Source organism: Mesoplodon mirus, assembly GCF_964341445.2.
Source record: "Mesoplodon mirus genome assembly, contig: HAP1_SCAFFOLD_1166, whole genome shotgun sequence".
NCBI classification, from domain to species: domain Eukaryota; kingdom Metazoa; phylum Chordata; class Mammalia; order Artiodactyla; family Ziphiidae; genus Mesoplodon; species Mesoplodon mirus.
Window position 1 is genome coordinate 34,297 of NW_028294909.1, and position 21,365 is coordinate 55,661.

The 21,365-nt window shown below is 38.2% G+C and overlaps 1 long non-coding RNA gene across 1 annotated transcript; it reads right to left on the minus strand.

The window, feature by feature from the left end:
• Positions 1 to 1,012: 1,012 nt before the first annotated feature.
• Positions 1,013 to 7,021, minus strand: LOC309797876. The gene is made up of 3 exons (XR_014292846.1): positions 6,963 to 7,021; positions 2,061 to 2,114; positions 1,013 to 1,115 (listed from the first exon to the last, which is right to left on the minus strand). It is a non-coding gene; the product is annotated as an uncharacterized lncRNA (long non-coding RNA).
• Between the last annotated feature and the right edge of the window lie 14,344 nt (positions 7,022 to 21,365).

Sequence of the window (21,365 nt, forward strand, 5' to 3'; positions counted from 1 at the left end):
GACGTAAGCAAAATAAATAACAGTGAATATCCTTTCCTTAGAGTCACCACGATCTATCACAATTCCAGGAGCTGGACGAATATCAGCAGGAATGTGTTCCAGAGCGCCAGATTCTGTAGTGCATAAAACGACTACACGGGAAAACGCTCGTCTAAAAGTTCAAGTTTTATAATGAATCATATAAGATATAATCACATACAATGCTCTTCCAATAGCTTCTGAATCAACAACGGTTGTTAGTAACAAACCGGTTTCCTGAGTTTGTCAACGAAAATGAGAAAGTTGATTCATGAGAAGACTGTAAGATATAAGTTCCATTTCGTGAAATACGTAGGTCATCTCTGGCCTTCACTGTAACAACTGCAGCTCCACCCAGTCCTCGAACCGGCATCTTAAAAGAAATAATACTTTATGTAGAAGTGTATTAGAAAAGTAGAAAGAAAAATTAAGAGTTTATTTCAGCTGAAAGTAACCATAAAAATGAAATTAACACCATTGAAGTTACACAACAAAGATTTAAGAAAAGAAAAGAAACAATGAAACATTATCTATAAATAAAAGCTTATAAGAAAAAAAAGAATACCCTATAGTTCACTTGAGGTCCACCTCCTCCCTCCACCGCAATCAGAAGATTTGTATAGAATCGAGCATTCTGAGACGGGGAAAATTCAATTCGAAGCGGAACAGTACGACGTGCATCCAGAAGTAAGATTTGGCTGTCCAAGAGCTGCAACCAATATGGTCGTTCTTCATTAGAGCATTGAATAGTGATAGGAAAGATTTTAGAAAATAACTAGTGTACAGTAAAAGGTGGTCCAGAATGACTGAGCTTCGCCCTTATTTGAAGAGAGGTATCTGTACGATTGGTAACATCAACGTTCGAAACAGCTGTATCTCCAATAGCTACGAAACCGAACGCTACTTCGAGTTGAGGGATATAAAGCACAGACCTAAATCTCAATTTTCAGAAAATAAAGCTGTCATAAAATTCTTATTGGTAAGTGAAAAAAAAACCTCCGCGTCGGATTAGAAGTCAGTTGTGAAAAGCATGGAACCATAGCGTTTGTAGATAAAGAGCTAGATGATCTTGCAGAGGAATGCGGTCGAGAGCTCAACTAAAGATATATTCGTCAACTTCATTCACTCGCACGTCATTAGGTTGTATGGGGCATACGAAAGAAGTGAATAACGACCAAAAACAGCTACGAGCCGCTCTCTGGGGAACTTAGCAAACCTATTAGTTGCCTTACCGACATTTGAAGAGTATAGGTGGACTTACTTCTTCAAGCTCTGAAGTGTCTCACCACTTCTTCCCAATCATAGAATCAACCAGTATACACAGAATCAAGAATGATTATGACTAATGTATGTTGTGTGCAAACCATCCCAGCACAACAGATATAGGAATTATATCTCTGATCATAAAAAATACATAGTTGGTTTTGGCTTACATTTACTCACAAACAGCAATAGGACGCAACATATAGTACTATGCAGCTAACGGAGTGAAGTGTCATCATAGAGATATGCGTACAATTAGCAAAATATGTATGAAAAACAGCTTGAATAGCTAATAAACAAGCAAACAACAGCACGGAAGTTGATGAGAGCGAACACAAAAATTTATACACAAATACTAATTGTTTACTTATTATACATAGAGTGCTTGCTAATTAGATCCTACTTGCCTAGCTTTCCCTTTATTGCTTTCGTTGCCTTATAACCCTAATCCAAGGATGGAAAATGGATTGTATACGGGGTTTGAATGCAACTTTACAATCATTCTTCTATTCATTATAAATGGCCCAGAAAGGTATCAGAGAGACAGAATAAGATGCAAGAGAGCTTTAAGGTGAACATTGGGATGGCTGACAATAATGATTGTGGCTTAAGCCACCCAGTTGTAGTTGCAACTTCAAAAGATTTGTACGTTTGTATTTTATAGAATAACACACGCAAACGTCGCGATGCTCGAAAAGGATCACCACCAGGAACGAATATTGTAAGAGAAAGAGGAACTATTAAAATCATAAAAGCAAAAAAACCGCCTCACAACGCACCTCTCCCTCGCATGAAACCTTCCCTTGATTACAAGCAGCACCATGATCCATTTTCTAAAATGTATACATTAGGAAATAAAAAAAAGAAAATCAAAAAGAAACCGAGAAGGAAATAATATTCAAATGAATGTTGGCGGTACCATTCGCTTCGGAGTAGAGTCTTCACCATGTAAAGCATTTTGAGAGGTGAATTTTTAGCCAGATATATTTCCAGTTCGTCTTGATCTAATCTCTTTTTTAACCCACCTAAGACAACGTGTACAACGTCTAAATTTTTGTGTCGAGCCCATGGAACAACGTATAATTTCTCATCTCTCACGCAACGAATAATATGTGACTCATGATTTTCACTGTAGTTTCGCAATAGCCCGCCCCTTATTTGTGTATTCGGCTCTACAATTTGGCTTATCTATTTAGTTTTCCATTTTTCTATTGAAATGCGTTGCTGTCGCCTTTGGCGGTCGATTTTGCAACACATGTAGTATATTTCTCCAATTTTATACAACATTTACAACTATCCACTTTAAAGAAAAGTATTTATCGCCTAGGAACCCTATAATAAACGAGGCTTGGCTCGATCTCGCGCTCCAAACAAACCGAACTCTCCATCCTTTGAGATCAGGAAAGTGGTTCCAAAAAAAAACATTACCTGGAAACATCGGTAGGCCACGCAAGATCGTATAGGGCAAATATTTTACCTGTTCGAGGCTCAGCGTAATAGATTGTAAATCCCAAAGTTATTGACCAACGCCAAAAACTCTACCCTCTTATAAATTCAGTACTACAACTATGATTCTTAAAAGAGATTTCAAATGAAAAACAACCAATTGCTGGTAATAACTGGATGTTCCACGGATTTCCACTCACTGAGGTTTTTCCTCACTGATGGATCTCGAGCCGGTTAGTCGTGAGGCTACGTGGCGCGTCCCCAGGTGGCGGATAGGGGGTCAAACGCGAACCAAAAGCGACCTTGTGCTTCCCAGAGCAGCAGGTGGATCAAAGGGATGAACACTCTTTTTCTGCTGCGCAGATCTGGCAGTGCAAATTGTATTCTACAAGTCAATTCGGCCAAAAGCCTGCAAGCAAGTGACTAGGAAGTACATGGGAGGCGGTTAGGAGTCCTGTCCACTCAACTCCAATGAACTCTGGGAAAGACTGGCAAGCTACTCATTAGTATATTCAGCCCCCATGGTTAGAGCCCGGCAAGCTACCCCGTGGGTACAAAAGATGCCAAACAGAGTAAAATAAATGAGAGTCATTCCCCTGACCACGAAAGAGCCCCCGATAAGGCAGCGTTGGGTAGGACGAGTACGGAGAGGCTGCTACAATCTCAGGGCTATCTGGGCTACCTAAATGTGATAGGACTAAGGTGACGATCTGTACCTACAACGCAAGATCGCTTGCATCTGAGTCCGCTGTTGAGGACTTGCTGATGCAGGCCAGAAAGATCAGATACGACGACATCGGACTGGCTGAGACGAGGAGACATCATTCCTTTAACGCCGTTTATGATCCTGGAAAAGAACTCTTCCTTGGAACATGCGACAATAGAGGAGTTGGAGGCGTTGGTGTCCTCGTCAACACGAGTTTGGCCATGAACATCGAATCGTTTAAACAACTAACAACCCGAATCGGACGGTTAAGGTTGAAGAGATGTGGGCCTATGCCGGCTCTAATTATCTACGTCGTCTACGCAGCTACCTCAAGCTACGACGAAGATGAGGTCGAAGCGTTTTATATGGACTTGGAGAAGTTCTACAGAGAAGATCATACCTCCTTCAAAGTCATAATTGGCGACTTCAACGCTAAGATTGGACCGAACAGGGAGAGAGGCTATCCGAGTTTATCATGACGACCAAGACAATCCATGGTAACTCACAGTTCCAAAAGCCCCTCTGTCAACGCTGGACGTGGGAATCCCCCAATGGAGAGTACCATAGTGAAATAGACCACATCATAGTAAACCGAAGATTTTGCATAACCGATTTGGGTGTGCAAATGCACTGGCTCGTCTCTTCACAGGCTACCTGTCAGAATGCAAGCTTCCAAACAATGGAAGACCAGCAAAACCGTGTTGTTGTACAAAAAGGGAGACCTCCACGACATTGGCAACTATCGCCCAATCTGCCTGCTGTCCGTCGTAAATAAACTCTTTACTAGAGTCATTCTCAACAGGATGGACAGAACATTGGACGAGGTACAGCCATGCGAGGAAGCAGGGTTCCGAAAAGGATTCAGTACGATAGACCACATACACACAATAACGAGGCTCATCGAACTATCACGAGAGTATAAAAGACCGCTCTGTCTCATTTTCATCGACTTGAGGAAAGCCTTTGACTCAGTTGAGACCGAAGCGGTGATAGAAGCTCTGGGAAACCAGGGCGTCGCTACCCAAACACCACTCCTTCGTGAGCTATAGAAGAATTTCACGAATAGAATACCGTATCGCCATTTTACAACGCAATTAAAATGAACGTAAAGAGGGGTGTTCGACAAGGCGACACAATGTCGCCAAAACTTTTCACATCGAGCCTCGAAGCCGTTATGCGAAAATTGGAATAGGACAATGAAAGAGTGAAAAATGATGGTCGGCAACTACACCATCTTCGCTTTGCTGATGATATCGTCCTTATAACATCAAACATCAGTCAGGCGGAACGAATGCTTGCCGACATTGACCGAGTATGTGGAAGTATTGGTCTTCGACTATACATGACGAAAACGGTATTCATGAAAACGGATCGGTCTCAAAGGCCCCATTTAAGCTCAACGGAACAAATATCTCCGAATGCAACAGTTATGTGTACCTAGAAGAACTCGAGAACTCAACATGATGAATGACGTAGCTCCATAGCTGAGCAGGAGGAAGAGAGCAGCTTAGGGAGCTTTTAAGAGCATCGAGGATGTAGTGAAGAGGATGAAGAACACTCGACTCCGTGCCCACATTTTTGACTCAACGATGCTTCCTGCATTAACATACGCATCAGAGACCTGATCGCTACGTAGGCAGGATGAAAGAACACTCAGCGAAAGGGCGATGCTAGGAGTGTCGCGTGTCACGCAAGTGAGAGAGGGAATACGAAGCTCGGACCTACGTCAACGATCGAAAATTAGAGACGCCGTCCTTTACGCCAAAATGTCAAAAATAAGGTGGGCCGGGCACGTGATGCGACGAAATGGCAACCGATGGACAAGAGCCGCCACGGATTGGATTCCTCGGGATGTCAAGCGCACAACAGGAAGACCACCGACCCGATTCTTCAGAGTTCTTTACAAACACGCTGAACGAATGGTATGATGCTCAACGTGTCCCTAGAGCGAGCAGAACCCTTTGGACCACTCTTGCACGCGACAGGGACAGATGGAGGAATTACTGGCGCCCGCTTGATTCAATCGAAGATCAACGGGAATACAGGTGATACAGTTGAACTGGATGTTAAATTGTATGTTCAAATAAACGCTTGTGTTATGTCGGCCGAAGAGAACTGAACTTTTTCGAATTGTTCAACGAGTGTAAAAAATACAATTCATAAGCCACAGAAACATCCAGTGCTTCTCATATGCGAAGAAAGTAAAGAGAGGTACATAGAAGGACAAAGATGACTTCAGTGGTGGAGCAATATGATGCATCACGACACTTGGATTATCGAGAACAGATTTTGCAATGGACTGCAGCTTCTGGGAGAATGAACAGAACTTTAAGAATTTTTGGAGTACTTCTAATATCTCGTTGTGAAAGTAAAGTGGCTTGGGCAGGCGACGAATCAGAATCGAGGGTACCAACATCTTTTGAAGAGATGAACATATTTATTAGACTGTGCCTTCACATAACAACTGTTAACACTACTAAGAGGAATTCCAAACTTCGCTTATGTATTCCATCCTCTTGAATCCCAAATCCCATCAAGAGATAAATTTGAAAATCTGTCTTACTTAGCTTACAATGAAAGTAGAACTGGAGACTTTTAAAATGTCTTCTAAACAATATGCGAATTGCTAACTTTGCTTCAGTAGAGAAAATTTCCTGTTTGAAAACCTCTCTAGGACGCTGGAAAGATTGCACAAGCTCAAAGAGTTTTCAAATTGGTGAGTAGAAGCTCCTTAGGTAAAGGATTAACTATTCGGCTTTGATTAGACCATGAAGGAAGTGGCATGTGGTCGATTCCATCAACCATCATAGGAATGATTGAAGGCGTATCTGGCCTATACACTAGCCAAAGGTGGCCCAATGATGTTTCAAGTTAGTGCTTTTATCCTTCCAAACAAGTTTTAACCAACTCGTCATCCACGGAGAGATGAAGGCATGGTGACCTTAGATGAAGGGATCGAACCTTTGTTCGATACAGTGCATATTGCAAATTCACCTCTAATCACTGCTCTACACCAGCCCCTCCTGAGGTTATATATATGTATATATATTATAAATATATAAATGTTATATGTATATATGTTTGTATATATGTTTGTTTGTATGTATATATACATATATACAAACTCCACAAGTATATATATAAATGGTATACCAAAAGGTTCAAAAGTTGATGGCAAAACGTTTAGGTTATACGAGTTGTTACGATAGAGTCGAGTATCTCTAATGTCTTCAATGATAAAACATATGGAATCATAATAATAAGCTGGTACTCTTAGTTTCCTTCTTCTTAGAACAGTTCCGTCGCGAAAAGAACTAACCCGTTTGCAAAAAAATTTTGCAAACTTTAATTTGTACAAAATAAGCTTCTCAGGCGACGCGTGATATAACGTCTGCATCGGGAAGCTGTATAGATTAAATATATGGAGAAGAGCAATAAAAAAGTAGTGGGTGGGCGAGCAAAATAAAGAGCTGAAAGGAAAATGAATCATGCTAAATAGAACGATAGCAAAATAAAGTCAAAGAACAACCGTCAATGTGGCAGAAACCTTTGAAACCATTTCATTGTCAGGAACAATTGTCTTATTCATATCTGTAGTTTTATCCTGAACAGAATATGTTAGCCTTGAAAATAAATCAGGAAGATAGCCTTTACAGAAACACTTGAAACTTAACCTACCAAAGCATTTTCTGCCACAGCGAATCCAGCCTAAACTACAAATATATTGCGCAATGTTATTGCGGCAACTATAAAAGACAGCTCCTACCATGATTCCACCACTGCTGCATGATTTAGTGGAAGAGAGATTACGCGAGGTACACGGCAATGATGGTTTACTTAAATAGAGCAGTGTGAATGCACCATTTTTTACTAATTAAGATATATGCACTGACATATATGAAACCGGAGGCGCAAAAAGGTGATTATGAGCTTTTCGTGGCTTCACTCGACTTTTTCTATGCTCTTCCAACACCTTCATTAACGATTCTGTGGAAGCACCAGAGGGTTGTTTCTGAAAAATTTTTCGTTTTAATTCTGGAAAGGTGTCCGACTAATAAGAAACATTTTCATAAACGGGTTAAAAGATTCGACATTAGAGATAATTCCACCGTTCTTCCAAGAACTCAAACACCGCGATCTCTTTTTTAACGAATAAATAACTGAGAAAAACTATGCTGTTTTTCATGCCAGGGTTATCAATGTTTCGCAAGAATTTACTAACCTAACTTATGTGTAATAGTCACTTTTAAATATACTTCTTGCTTAAGTTAAGACAATAAATACTCGTTTCAGAATTTTTGATTATCGAAGATACACTCTTCGTTAGGATCAAAGGTATACCTTTAAAACCTCTTGAATTGTCCTTATACTTAAATGAAGCGATCCCGTGGTTTCCGCAACAGAGTGCTCATCAAGTGTAGATGAAGCTAAAAAGAAAAAACAACTCTATACACATAAAAGGAACCCGAACTAAAGCCAATTTTTCCATGTAAATTACCTTCAGGCAGGATCAGAGATATACCATGGAATTCTTTAGCAAGATCATGATGTCGAGATGTAGCTTTGGCTATTAAGGCTGAAAAACATATATATGTATATATACACATATATGTATATATATGCATATATATATGTATATACACATGTATGTACGTGTGCATACGTATATATATGTAAAAGAGTGAATATGCAGTGGATGGCTATAGAATTAATATGAAAATGCAGTAACACACAAATAGGAGTGCTCGTTTGTACGACTCCTGAAGATGAAACAGAAGGGTTTGTCGGTTCGTTGGTCCTTTCGTCAACGGATTGTTGAACATTGTCATATTCATGCAATTCCTTTTCATCAACTAAATTAAAAAAAAAAGTATTACACAATGACATCACGACATGGTAGATTGCAGAGGAAATTCTACTAGTACCTCGTTAATTAGTATACAACAATTCTAGTGCAAACTCACAGTTTGATTCACGATCTGAAAGCGGGGCATCGTCGAAACTCTGATCATCGAATCTGTCTTCCACTATCTCTTCATCATCCGCAATGCTAGACATTTTGGAAGTGTCTGAAGATATTAAAGAGAACAACAAATAAAAAAATATATTTGGAATGCATACTGACTCTAGCAACGGTCATCCAGATTAAACGTTAAAAATCCACTAACATTAACGGAACAGTAAAACTCAAACACAATAGAGAAACCATTAAGAAAATCGATATATTATTTCTGAGTAATCGATATGGAAATTTCAAAATGATAAATATGAATTTTTGAATTCCAAAAAACCTACGAGGAGCACCAAGTTGAGCGAGAGTATATTTACGAGGTAGAGAACTCATTTGAGACCACTGAGATGACGGTTTACTTTTATATCAGCGAAATCAAGAAAACAACACGTACATATCTTTTACACGTCTATTCGTGAAATGAAAAACATGATAACCAGCTAGAAATGGATAGAAATCAACACGTCACTATAAAATCCCTATGACCGCCAGCAGGCAGTTTCCACCGCTTCTTAATTGTTGATTTGTGCTTAGGAAAGCATTCATTATGATTATGAATGTCAATAATAGTGTCTCCTACAGTTTATTTATTCGATATTGCGCGACGATTTAAAAAAAAATATTGTAGATCTCGTCGAACTGTGCGAGAGAACTATAAAATGTTAAGAGTTCCGACTTATTGCAACTGTCAAGCACTATATTCTATTGGAAAATGAAAATAAATAAGTTGCGAACTTCAATGTTATTCCACTATTTGAAAAATTAAGTATATTATGCAATTTGTTCAGTAATCATTATTAACACTTCCGTAACGAAACTGTATTTTCGATAACAGACTATAATTTCTTCATTAATATAGTAAGGGAATTGGGAAGTCTACATACCAATAAAAACAACTTTACTCTACCATTCCAAGTGTAATGTAAATCTATTACAAATGAAGCAAAACATTCCAAAAAAATGAAACCAAATCTAAATTTTTTCAAACTTTTCAAATAAGCGCGGTAGCCGCAAATACAAACGGAGCTACGAAAAATACGTCTATGCATTCTAGGGCGAAATATTGTGTTGTTGAATTGAACAGCTTTTGTATTGGAGATAAAGGCTTTCTCTCTGAAATGTGAAAAGAATATCATTGCCTTTAGAAAATAAGAATTTTAATTTGATGGGATATCTGTAGGCAAAAATCTATAGATTTCAATGGTTTTATTCCAAGTATTAAGGTTCAATACGAACCGACAATATATTAATTTAAAGTTAAAAGCGTTCATTATTTTCTCATTGAATGCACTGGATCAAATAAATCTCGAATGTAATGTGTTGAAAGTTAAAAGCAACCATTCAATCATCGTATGACTCCACATGACGACAGTATGACGCAGTGGTTAGAGGTGCCCTAAAATTCACGATTGATCTTTGGTTCGGTTCCGGGCTTACTAAGTCGTCCATATCACTCTGGGATCGGAAAATTATTTAGACTCTTACTCTCTTACTTTTGTCAGGTATCGTAAGTTTGTATAAATTGAATATATATTCAACCATCTCAATGATGTCTGCTGAAGTCGAATGCTTGGCGTATCGCCTCACGGATTGATCAACGACGATCCCTTTGATCCGTTATTTTATGTTTTATGACGTCATATAAGGACTTAAGTCATTGCATATTAACGCATGCCGAAAATCTGTACAACCCTCATTCGAGTGGTTTATAGAGGTTTTTTTCTTTGCACTCCTTAAAACTACTGGGAACTGGGGTTCGCATATTATTTGAAGAAGAACGACTATAAAAATACCAAGGGAAACATGTGTTTAAAGTAAACATCAATAAAATGCTCATTTTCTGTTAATATCTTTAGTACTTTAGTGCTTCGTAAATAACACTACCGAATAGTTTTTGCGCTTGATTAATTAATCTGCAGCTGTTAATAAGTAGGAAGCTAGGCTTTGAAATGACAGCCACCTGAGCCTTCTCCATAAGCAGCACAATCACGCGTGTTGTTTTTTTCAAATAATTGTCCTCGAATGAAGATTAGATCTGTGCTTGGAAATACACCTGCAAACATTTTGTAGAAATTCACAATTGCTTAGAAGTTAGGTAAATCTTAAAGGTTTAGAACATTAGGATTATGTCGAGTATTAAGTTGACATCACTGCAGTTTACAAGTTTCCCTACAGCCTCAATTCACCGCCATCTTCGTGGAATGATTCAAATCATCTGCAATCTGTAAATGAGCTCCTTTCATCAAAAATAACATGACAATAAATATAAATATATAAATATTATATGACGAGAGAACCGGCTGATCAAGGAGATTTAGAGTAAAGACTGTTAGTAGACTGAACCGGAAAGAGGCTATTTCGATTATATCTCAGTTCTTCATTAGTAATCTGTTGCCTTTCATCAACTTTAGTAATAAAGTTTTTGTATTATCTCTAGCAAAGCAAAGGTGTTACGAAATATTGCTAAGAAATGATGAAAACTGAAGCTAGATATTAGTTCACCTAACACGGTTGGTGATTATTAAATATTAGCTATACACTATTTTTGCAGGAAAACATAACAGGTTAAAAAAACACTGGAAGTAGTCCAAAACAGGAAACAATGCTTCTGTTCAATTGTGAACATAAAGATCTGAATCCAATTCTACTTGAGAAACACAGTGGTTCTACCACTTCTTTCTATTATATGAAGTTGATGTAGAGAAAGTTGTACTCTAATATTCTTAGTTCTACAATACCCATACCAAGTCCTAAAATCTCCTCTAAAATTCTGCTTTTGCATCCCGACGTCAAAAATGTGGGCTGTTTCTTAGAAAGCCACATCTTAGCTCAGAGTAAGCTTTCTTAACCGTAATAAAAACCTTTAAAATTTACACATTTTTGCGAACGAGGCACATATCGGTTGCATAAAATTCTGCATTTTTGGAAGCGATGAAGTCATTGAATGCAGTTTAAGCCTTCGTTTGTTTCTGAAATTTTTACCGAACAGGAAGCTGTCGAGATGCTTGAAAAAGTCGTAGACGATAGATAAGAGATGCGGCAACTATGGTGAGTGAGGCAGGGTTTCGTGGCCCAGCTCCTTCGACCGTAGCAGGGGAATGACAGCGACTTTTATATTTTCCAAGGTAGAACTCGCCGTTACGATTTTTTTGAAACAAATGTCGCCCTGTGCATTCCTTGGCCTAATCCTCATTGCTGTTTTAAATACTCTATTCTGCAACAACGCCCGAGTTTGATCTCGTTTTCTCCTATTTTTTTCAAGCCGAATCCACACACAAATCCGTGGACCTTCGTAGATGGTGAATACGAGGAAACCAATAAGAGATGCGCTGGGACCCGCAGAACATCTGACGTCGGATCATGGAAGAACAACTTTGCTCCTGTTTTTCGCCCTAATCTTCGTCCATAATTCAAAATACTCCACGGAGATATGTGAAAAAATTCAACTCAGTTAATCCCAGACACATAGTTGGTGGCTAACTTATTAGAACTATGCCAAAAACGACTACGTTATTAGATAGTGAAACGCTGAAGAAATGGATTTTTGGCTTCTGAATTGTCGGAATGATTTATATTTTTCAAATACAGGTAACCATACTCATGAATAAATCTATGAGTTTTTCTCAATGTGCATGGATTGTATTTTGCATGTCAACTGACCAGAAGGCTGAAATGAAGTGAGGTGGTAGAAATGGGACACCGTGTGAGGTAGATTCCAATAAATAAACCCGACTTGTAATAGGAGGAACTTGACAAGCTACACCTTTGTTAGGTCCTGCATTGCAATGACAAAGCTTGGCAAGCCTGCCGTGGATATCTTTTATCACAGATATTGAAAACAAAAAGCCTCATACAAAAAAATCATTGTGCTCCTGGTGCTCATGGGGTGTGGAGAACAGATTAGTCGACTGTGTCAGAGATGAGCATAAACGGTTTCAATCAATTGATAAACCACAAAACTGATTGTAAAGGTAATGCAGCAAAAAATTATAAAAGATTGAGGAAATATTTGGATTATTTAGAGTAGATTGCCCAATTTCGCAACGCGAAAAGTTCACGTTTTTTTTCACCATTTTTCTTAGTGATCTTGTTCTAATACTAACTTGTACTGATTCTGGGTGGGTACCTGTAGCGTAGTAGTTAGAGGTGCAATGGAATAAGCACTATCTGAGTGTTTGATCTGAGAGCCGATCTAATCAAGTCCTTCCTTCCTCTGGTAACGAGAAATTGGTGCCAGACTAGTCTGGGAGGATAAGGCCAGTGATTTCATACATTGCCAGGTAACCGGAACTCATTGCGTTCAATCACTTTTACAATGCCTGAAGTCGAATCCATGATGCATTGCTCAGAAAATCAACGATAGTGACCAATGCCGAATGGTTTGTCGATTGTCCTTCATTGATTTGGACTACTGAGATAATGTCGTTTCAAAATTTGACTTTTTTAACTTTCAATTGAACAGTGACGCAAAATCGTTGAAACTGGTTGCATTGAACTGCATTTGGTCAGAGAATTGCTAATGATCAATGGTTACAACGTTCGTTTCGGAATGTTTATTGATGGAGAAAAGCAGCTTGAGGATTACAAGGATCGCAGCTACCCTTATGATGACCAAGAGAAAAGACACATGAAGAAAAACCTGGAACACATTTGTGCGAAATTACGCTCGAAGAATTTTGCGGCCACTTGTCATGGATGTTATTGAGCACATGAAATCATAACGCATAAAATCCTGGGAAAATTACTACGGCAAGAATTAGTGTGCAGAAGTCGCTATAATGTACTAAAAATTGGAATATAGGATGTTGATGAAAGATCGGTAAAGACGGTTTCTACTACATAATTATTAGCAGCGCGAATTGCAAGTGGTAGTGTAGAAGGACATGTTGGAGTTGGACATGTTTACTAATTTAAAGTGGGAATTACGGATTACTGCCACTTCAAAATCCTGGACAACTTCATTCGCACTAAACATCAATTCAGAAGCGACCAAACAGGCCTTTGACGACTTCAGACTAAAAAATCTTATCTTCTGCGTGGATGGAATGTCTAAACTGGTACAGTTTTAAAAAAAATTCAGTACTTATTAAGGCTTTCACTTTGGCCGATAAAGTTAATTTTTTTAACGATGTTGTAGTGGTGTTCAATTTTCTGCTCAAAATCGGATATTTATTGCTAAAATACGAACATGATCGGCGAAGTATCCGTTATTGAGGATAGGTTGAAAGAAAGCTAACGTTAAAAGTGCGAATAGTTCAGACCTTTGTGAGTAGATTTATTCTATTGGCTATCATTCTTTGACGAAAAAGTATACAGCGGAAAGAAGTGCTGGTAAGCAATATTTATGTTAAATCTAGCTTCACATATACGGAATGCTGCTTTGGAACAGTTATAGGTGTATAGTAAAATAAAGCACGCTGAGAGAAAGGCAAAGGGAGGGGCACGGATGGTGTAATGGATAACTGGTGACCCCCCGGAAAGGGCAATCATCTGGTTGGAAGTTCGCACCGCCCCGAAGTTTTGCAAATATCTCAGTGTCTTAGCGGTTATTTCGATTGATAATAACACTACCGATTAACAGAAATAGGTAGTTAAAAATGAAATTCAAAATTATAGGTGTGTTTAAATCTAGGCAAATTTTCATCTTTAAATTTTGACCCCAAATTAAGTAAAACACTAATCCAGCACAGTATCAAAATGGTGTCTTAATGGCATCTCTTAATGGGGTATATTTAAGGAAATATCAGCTTGAAAACTAAACTATATTTGGCACTCGACATGATTACTACATTAAATCCGAAGGCACTCGAAAAAGTCTCTTGCACGCTTTCTCGACGCTTTTCACCCGCTCGATGCTGATTTCTTCAAGTGTTGGATGGTCCAATTGTAGGTGAGGAAATCGAATGCTGTTTTCGGATGTTGACTGGTCATAGTGAATAGACATGTGTAGATAACATGGTAAACCCTGAAATTTTCGATTTTCACAGTTTGAATCCATTGATGCCAATGAATATGAACTGTATACTCCGTGTCGTCACTTTACTCTTTATACTCGTTTATGTAAAAATCACTCTTTTATATTCGATCACTTATTTTTAATTTCAAAAAGGAATATTATTTTGGACAAATAAGCAATACTTAGAAAACTAAGTATAAAAAATAAGGTATATCCATTTACCACGTCGCATTTTAAAAAAAAAGAAGAGCAAGAGTAGAAAACGTGAAATATGTTAGTTTTTGTGACACTCTCCCTAGCTAAGATAAGTGCACGTTAAATGTAAGATGGCTTTAAAAAACAACCTTTTGAAGGATGCGAGTAATCCTAAATGCTTTATGCCAAGGATTAAAAGTCCGAATGACGACTGCAGAGATTTTCATGTGACACAAAGGTTTTGATTTAAAAAATTAGTACATAAAGGAGGCAACCAGATGATATTTTATTGTTTCTGGTATAATAAAAAGTGATTTCGCCTTTTATGGTCATTGTTTTTCCATGAGATAGCGATTTTTTACTGTGGAATTATACTTCTTGATTCTTCTTCTTTGAACGAGCACGAGGTTGTTAAGTTTATTATGAGGCTGACGTTTCGGCCGTATCGCCTTCTTCAGAGCCTGGAAAGGTCGACTGACAGCGATCTACCAAGCCAAACACGTCAATAACTCAAACAGAGAAATTCAAAAACCAAGTCCTAACCGCGTAAATAACATAGAATACTCACCACTTCTCTGCCTTCGACCAACCGCTAGGTTGTGTCTGCGGAAGAGGAATGAGGTATACTTCCTTCTAGAGTGCCCCTTTATCAGACTAGAAGATCATCCTGATATATTGTGCGAAATCACGTGTGATTAGGAGGCACTCTTCCTTGCGGTTCATGTTTGAGTTTTTGAAATTAATCCAAAATGCCTCAAGAACTTTGCGTGTCGATATGCTAGTTTCTTGATCAAGAATATTAACCTTAACATCAAAATCCTCTCCGTTGTGTCTTTGTGTCCTATGCGTGCCTAGTGGAGTACTCGTTTTGCTTTTAAATTTTCCATCTAGGTGTTCTTCTATGCGGACACAAAGAGGTCTTCCCGTTTCGCCAATATATTCGTCTCCGCAAGTTTGCAAGAAATCAGGTACACTGTACCTGAGATCATGCAATCACCGTCTCTGCCCTGAGGGCAAATGCAAAATAATATAATAAATAAATATAAATAAATAAAATAATGTAATACAAATACAAAATATTATACATTACATGTTTTACACATACATTACATGGACGATGCAAAATTTTTAATAACACCAGCTATTTATCTGTAAAAAGTGAACTACCAAAGTAGGAAAGTACTAGTAACTTTTCTAAGGTGTGTGTACTTTTCATTTTAAGCTTATTTCACTTTAAAACATTCATCATGCCATCTCATTGTGTCATTGGCCTTTTATGTCAAGAAAGTGATTTGGATGTCCGATGGCAAATCTCCATTTTGCTGACGTATGACAATGTGACAATTCATTGTGACAGCTTTCTACCAGTACATCTCACATAAGAGATCCAAGAACAAAACCAAGTTCTTCAGAATTCACAAGTTATTCAGGATGTACTGAATTTTAGTGCAGATGTAGTGCATTCCATAATGATGTACTTTATGTACGAATTTCTAAATAAGAGAAGGCATTTGTACACCGATAGTGTTGGTATACAAGTATTCCTTTGGCTGAGGACTTACTGCATAGAAGGACCTATCTTATGGGCTGTATTATAATATCGCATATATGTATGTTCTCGAACAGTAAGGGTCTAAACCAGCAATAAAAATTGGTGGTAATAAGAATTAATAATTGTTTCCAAACAGAAAATCTTCTCACCCCTAATGTCTGAACAGTCTGAAGAAGAATTCTCAAAGAACTGCAATGATGCTGTTATGTATCCAAATTATTTCCAATAATTTCACTGTCGTGAAAAGAAACACAGTAAGTTAGAACATTTATCATTACTGATTTATTATTACATCATAGTGAAAAGCTGTCCTAAGGTAATGAACCTCAATGTCTAAACAAGGGAATATCTGCGTTTTCTCATTGGCCATAATCTGTAGTGTATATTCTCTTAAAAAGCAATACACTCTTGTCCCAAATTGAGCTGCTCTAAATGGAGGTTTTTTATAAATTATTAGGAGAGAGAACAGTTTTCGAAGAGCTATTCCGGACATACGATTTACGTCGAATTTTCTTTTCTAGTGATTTCAAGAAGTGCGGTAAGAAAACCTCTGGGAATCTTTCAAGGGGTGTATACCGATTTTGGTACACATGGCGTTTTTGTGTTAAGGAAGCGAACCGAAAAGCTATATTCTAGGCAGCAGAATCCATTCAATTTATTCATTAAATTTCATAGAGTACAATTAAAATTAGGAATTGATAACACATTAGAAGTGATACTGTTCAGCAAAAGAAAGTATTGGTTCGATCATACACGAGGACCATTAAGCCTATCATCCCTCCGGAGTCGGGTTGGAGAATTGGTACCAGACTTGTTCAGGACCAATTGGCTTCTTCAAATCCGCATAACTGGCGACTACTTAAGGGTTGAACAACAATTGTTTAATTTTCAATTATGAAGTAGTATAAGTATCAATATCCTTCATATTTTTACCCAGATGTCTCTTTAGTAAATTCCAGAAGATTACACTTTCCTAACCATTTAACAACATAATAACCTTACTGGTTCAATGCGGCACCAGACCAACGAAGCCCTTAAACCTTGAATTTGGTTTGTAACATTGTTGTCGAGCAGTTCGTCTGTTAACAAATCGGAAGATTCAAATCGCTGCTCTCATGAAAACAATCTCAGGTGATAAAATAACGATGGATTGTAGACGATTTATTTATAAAGGTCATAATTTACTTTTAAAATGATATAATCCTGATCAAACACAACATGGCTACTCTGAAAAAAGGAACAGTTGGAATCTACTAATTCTACCAACGAGACACTTTTCTTTTGTTCGCATAGCATTTTGACGTCTTGAAATCGACGATTTTCCTGAAAACGTTTTCAGCAGCGGTCTAGTTTTTAAAGACTTCTTAGTAGTAGTAGCTTTCGAGATTCCTGCGAAAAAATGGTAATCGGTTAGCCAGAGATCCGATGTGAAATGATTCGTATGTGAGGGTTACGTAAATCTATTAGTCGAGAATCTACAGCGTTACAGGTACCAGATTTTGTCGAGGATTTTTGTACAAAATAATTGACTGTTTCTGGTTGCCCTTTTTAAAATGTGTGGCAAATTTGATCTAATTGTCCAAAGCCATATAACATGGATCTAAAAAGCGACAATCTTGCTAATTTCAAAACAATTTCCACGTAAATTAGTTCTTTTATTAAGGCTAGCAAACGGATAAAAAGAATCGCGAAGAAATACCTTTCTAATATGTATCCACCCTACACACATAAATTAGTTGGGCATTTTAGATTCTTTCGAGTTTTTTCTTCGTTTCATTAAACCACAATATTATTTGACATCGGTCTCATCCTATGCACACTTTGGTTTTTTTATGTTTTTTTTTTCATCGATATTTCCGTTTTCTTGCCAAGTACGATAGATTGTTGTGGTTTTTGTTATTATTTGAAAAATAAAGGACAATCAATCAGTGCTGATCAGTCTCGCGCTATGCATTCGACTTCATCAAGCATTGTAGAGATTAATAAATGCATATATTTGCCAATAAAATGACTTTCGGTGGCCTACCGATCTATCACGTCAGTGTGTTTATCCTCTCAACCAAGTCTGGTACCAATATACCGATTCCAGCGGAATGGAAGGTTTAGTGTGCCTGGGTACGGGATCGAACCAAGGATTGTTGGAAAGCGTATTGCAGGCCACCTCTAACTACTACGCTACACGCGCACCATTAGTATTTAAATCAGGTGTATTGCAAATGCCATTTGAACACTTTCAACTATAGCAACACTCCACGAAAGTAGTGTATTGTAACCATTCAGGATTCTTTTTGAGATCAATTGAGAATTGTAGAACTATTTTATAATTTTCTGCGTTATTCGTTTCCATCTACACATGAGACTCTACCTATCTTTATTCATTTATTCACAGATAGGTCAGTGACTCCGTCATTGATTGCCAAATAAAATCATTACAAAATTCTTTCTGGTTGAAAGCCACAAGCCATATGACGTCTTACTTTCAAAGGAAAGGATCCTAGATAGTCGATCTCGCGCACGCTCCTCCTCCTTAGGTTGCAAAAGAATTCTTCATCAGTACTGTCCGATACGCTTGTTGAGTGTTCTCTACAATTTTTACACGAAGATTACCCTCTTCTGCATATCGTGAACTTTGAGTCACAACAACAGCAATCAGGATTCCGTCATGAAACCTGTTGTATGGACCACATCCAGGCCGTATTCAGGACCATAAGAGTATGTCGACAGCATCATTTGCCTCTTGAATTCACTTTTTTCAAATATGACATTACATTAAACGCATTTCCAGCGTTGGAACGAAATGTATCACAAAAACACAGCTTTTATATCACCCTCTAACCATACATCGTGAAAGAGATCCAGAGATCGAAATAAGAAATTAGAAAATCTCTAGTTAAATATAAGATTTGATCCCATCTATTGCAGCGTTTGGTCAGGAACAGCTACTTTGTAAGTAGATTTCTCGTGAAAAGTGTCTTCTGGTTGAAGGCTCCTCTCAAGCGATGTTGAATAGCTCGAGGCCAATGATTGCCTTAGGCGAACTAGCTGGGAGCAAACCTACAAATAATACAGCTATGAAAACCAGACATTGCGAAAAATTACCGACTCACATATATAGTAGACATCCTCAGCTTCTGATCGAAAAGTCGCACGTCCTCTTTGGTAATGGGATGTTCTTCAGGAGGGCAGAATGATAACTCTTCACCAAGAAAAGCATCCGTAAAACGAATCCCTTCACACAGATGTGAAATGTCTTTCAATTTCTCGAAACTAAAACTTCGTGAGCTATAAAAAATACAAGTAAGAAATATGTACAAAACTATTCTGAAATGACAGAGATACCTTTAAGAAAGTAAAAAATAGTGAAACGTAAGGATATGAAAACACCATATTCATGTCTCAAAAAAGAAGAATGAGGAGAAAGTAAATCAACCATCTTAGTCGTTGACGAGTGCGTTCTTCTCCCCAATATACCATCACTTGAAGCTCAGTAGCTGTTCGCTGTTGCTACAACAAAACTACTTTAAATGGATCTAATAAGTTTCGAAATCAAAAGGGAGTACAGAAATACAGGTATGCAAAAACGCCTACTGCTGTTGACGCAGTAGAGACAATTGAGTTCATTGAAGATATGGGAGAATGGAGACGTATGGAAACCAGCTTAAAAAGGCTAAAATAACTGTAGGCGATATTAAGCGCGTCAAAATTTTTGAAAAGTTAGATGAGCGTTACGATAAATTTTTCTTCAGGATAAAATCATAATTATAAGTTTTAAGTGAATTTTGTTTACGACCACATATCTAAATGTGTTACTACAGAGGACATTTAAATGAAAATAAAAACAAGACGTAAGCAAAATAAATAACAGTGAATATCCTTTCCTTAGAGTCACCACGATCTATCACAATTCCAGGAGCTGGACGAATATCAGCAGGAATGTGTTCCAGAGCGCCAGATTCTGTAGTGCATAAAACGACTACACGGGAAAACGCTCGTCTAAAAGTTCAAGTTTTATAATGAATCATATAAGATATAATCACATACAATGCTCTTCCAATAGCTTCTGAATCAACAACGGTTGTTAGTAACAAACCGGTTTCCTGAGTTTGTCAACGAAAATGAGAAAGTTGATTCATGAGAAGACTGTAAGATATAAGTTCCATTTCGTGAAATACGTAGGTCATCTCTGGCCTTCACTGTAACAACTACAGCTCCACCCAGTCCTCGAACCGGCATCTTAAAAGAAATAATACTTTATGTAGAAGTGTATTAGAAAAGTAGAAAGAAAAATTAAGAAAGTTAAAAAATTAAGAAAAAAAAAAGTAAAATTAAGAAATTAAGTAAGAACAATTCGAAAAAGTTCAGTTCTCTTCGGCCGACATAACACAAGCGTTTATTTGAACATACAATTTAACATCCAGTTCAACTGTATCACCTGTATTCCCGTTGATCTTCGATTGAATCAAGCGGGCGCCAGTAATTCCTCCATCTGTCCCTGTCGCGTGCAAGAGTGGTCCAAAGGGTTCTGCTCGCTCTAGGGACACGTTGAGCATCATACCATTCGTTCAGCGTGTTTGTAAAGAACTCTGAAGAATCGGGTCGGTGGTCTTCCTGTTGTGCGCTTGACATCCCGAGGAATCCAATCCGTGGCGGCTCTTGTCCATCGGTTGCCATTTCGTCGCATCACGTGCCGGCCCACCTTATTTTTGACATTTTGGCGTAAAGGACGGCGTCTCTAATTTTCGATCGTTGACGTAGGTCCGAGCTTCGTATTCCCTCTCTCACTTGCGTGACACGCGACACTCCTAGCATCGCCCTTTCGCTGAGTGTTCTTTCATCCTGCCTACGTAGCGATTCAGGTCTCTGATGCGTATGTTAATGCAGGAAGCATCGTTGAGTCAAAAATGTGGGCACGGAGTCGAGTGTTCTTCATCCTCTTCACTACATCCTCGATGCTCTTAAAAGCTCCCTAAGCTGCTCTCTTCCTCCTGCTCAGCTATGGAGCTACGTCATTCATCATGTTGAGTTCTCGAGTTCTTATAGGTACACATAACTGTTGCATTCGGAGATATTTGTTCCGTTGAGCTTAAATGGGGCCTTTGAGACCGATCCGTTTTCATGAATACCGTTTTCGTCATGTATAGTCGAAGACCAATACTTCCACATACTCGGTCAATGTCGGCAAGCATTCGTTCCGCCTGACTGATGTTTGATGTTATAA